We start from the raw sequence: 3,174 nt of genomic DNA, 5'->3' as shown, positions 1-3,174 counted from the left end.
GCGCAATAGCTAGTATTACTTTCGACTTGTCAGTTACGTTGAAAGAAAGAGATGTGTATTTAGTAGGAAATTGCAGTTTCTGACGTAGCTTGCACCTTATAAAATATTAAAACAGCCTCGGACGTTAGAAGCTTATTTCACATGCTTCCTCATTAATATTCTTATCAATTTCTCTCTTATGCATTACATTAAAATCCTTTCATCAACCCTCTCATGCGCAATATCAATTTTTGTAGAAACGTGGCTCTTTTAACAATCATAATTAAATAGAAAATATGACAGGTTTCTGTATGAAAATTCTTTCCAAGTACTGTGAGCTTCTTAATTATTGCAAAAAGAATTGTATAAAATTTTCAGTCGAACATTTTCTTTTTCAGTTTGAAACTAAATCTCTAAAGAAAACAGTCAACAAAACTACTATGTCCGATTAATTTGCGCATGAGAGAATTAATTTGTGCAATCATTCGCGAATACGACATAGAAGGACGGACGCATTGTCTTAGCGGGTCCAATTTGCGTTTATCAATTACATAAGAAAGAATGTAGTCGTTCATGTTATTACTTTAGCACCTTCAATGTTATCATCTTGAATACCTTGTAGATTTCTACAATCGAGTGTCCTTCAGTACTTTCACATGAACATACCAGACATTATATTATCCTGCCCCGCAGAAAAAATTGTGCGTATATATTTCGCGTAAAATTAATTATAACAATATGATTTTCATTAATCGTTGATCGCGCTAGCTCTCCGTCGGTAATGTGAAAGTTCCAATCTAGGTTCCAAAAATGAGTCTTTGAAGTCCACATCAAATTTTTTTCATTATTCCGCACTAAAAGTTTGAAATAATTCATGAATACTCGTGAAATCTTTAACAAGTCTTTAATAAGTTTTTACTATAATAGAAAGTTTTTTAAAGCGGGATACCGAACCTCACCTCTACCTCACATCTACCTCTTCATTCTCTTAAAATTCAAAATAAAAAAAATCGACTATGCCTTAAAAGGTCCATCTTGTCGACGGAGGGCTAGTAATGTTTCTATTAGATCTCTATATTAGATCTCTATATATAATCCCTTTAATATACAGAATGAGTCATACAAGTGGGACGAATTGTAGTTCTTATTTCGTTAAAAATAGAAAAACTTAACAAAGGAAAAAATTAATGACATATTAAGATTATATAGATATCTACTTAAGTACAAGAATGCACCAGAAAAAGTGCAATTACATTTTGTTAATGGAATCATGTGATTTTTTTTGCATTAATCGATTCTTACAACTACATTTTGCGCATAAAAGTATTTAGATAAGTTTATGAATTGATATAGTTTACGAAATATTTATATTTTATTCTATCTTTTGGTAACATAATATATAAAGTATCTCGTAAATATTTATTTTTTAATACTCTCACCTTAATATTTCTGCACATAATAATATAATTAATTAATTAATCTAAAAAACACAGCTGCTTTTAAAAATATATACACGTGTACAATTTTCAATAAATTACTTTTTTTTTCAAATGTAGTTATACGTTTTCTTTATACCGATTGAGTCATCTGCAATTAACAAGAACTACAACCCGTCGACATTACACAAATCATCCTGTATAAAAATCTAACAAATGGATTATTATTTAAAACGAGATATATTTAAAAAGTTCGCAACGCGATTACTTATTTAGCGATTAATGAAAAGAAGAACAATCCTCGCTTATTTATAATGTATAATATACAAATGTACAACAAAAAATATATGAAATATACTATATATAACTTTAATTTATCGAAGTTAAAACTATATATATACATATATTAAGGTGTAAATATCTGTTTTCTTTAAAATTTGTATAAACAAACAATCGTATGATCGCACCATTCCGATAGTGTGAAAGCCCATGCTCCACATGATTTTTAAAGAACAAGCAAAGTCTTAACGCACATTTAACGGTAATAAGATAATCTTATGGAGAGATCAAATATAATGCGCGTAATTAAATTGATTACTACCGTAACATTTCTTGTCTCGTGTCTCCTCGCTTTTGCATTATGCATTCGGACGACTTCTACTTTCGCAGTTGTAATACATTTCGAGTCTAAATCTACGATAATCCTCTAAATCATGCTCTATCGGCAATTATCTTATGTCGCACACAATAGAGACTTTTAAATATTTAGAGAAAATAATAGTTTCCTGATCCAACGTGCAATAACGATCACGTCCGAAGACTTGCCTCTAAATCGCATTTCCGTCCGTAATACATGAGTAAGTATAAATATCAAATAATCCGTGTCGAATGATAGAGATGAAGGACATTTCCATATCGCACGAAAATGAAGACAATCGCACGCTAAGCGCACGACGTTCTTTAAAGCGTTCTTTAAATACCGAGATTCTTCGCATAACTGTATAGGCTGGAGGGGTTATCAAAACGCACACCGATACTGCATTTCTGTAATTTCAAGACGCACAACGCGCTGCGTCGGCTAAGCGCTTCGAACGTGATCTCGGTCGACAAAATTCTCCGTCGCATCTCTGAAAGATGATTAAATATTTAATTGTAGACAGGAAAAATTTCTAACGTCTTGACCCATTTATACCCATCGTTGCGAAATTCTATACTGCTCTATCTCGCTTTAGCGCAATCGCCCGCGCGGGCGATCCGTATATATCGAAGTAAGTAGATTGATTTTGATTTCTTCTCATGGAAAGCAAAAAGTGTAGATATAGTGGCGATAGGAAGAATATTTGCAAAAATGGGAAAGATATCTGATCACGAGGGAGATATATTTTCTCTCTCTCTTTCTTTTTCTCTCTGGGTATATACAGGTTAAGGACATTCAATTTTTCACATTCGTGAAAACTCACGACAAAACATTGCAAAGCCAACATTCGATAACGTTTATATAACATTCAACGTAACCATATAAAATCTGAAATATCAATAACGTAATGCTTCCCTCTCTCAACGTAGTTATACATAGATAAACGTTCGTCGACACGTAGGTCGATTCGAGATTCGAGAACGTCTTAAACTATTTTGGCACTAGAATCCACGTGTGATCGTTAGGTTTTTTTTTTAAGCGTCGATCCTTGACATCCTGAAACGCCTACGAAGCTAATAAAAAATTCTTTAACATCGTGTGCGCGCTTAAATGTACACGTGC

The sequence above is a fragment of the Wasmannia auropunctata genome, unplaced genomic scaffold (genome assembly GCF_000956235.1).
Source record: "Wasmannia auropunctata unplaced genomic scaffold, wasmannia.A_1.0 LD334216.1, whole genome shotgun sequence".
Taxonomy (NCBI): Eukaryota; Metazoa; Arthropoda; class Insecta; order Hymenoptera; family Formicidae; genus Wasmannia; species Wasmannia auropunctata.
Note: the sequence above shows the minus strand (reverse complement) of the source record.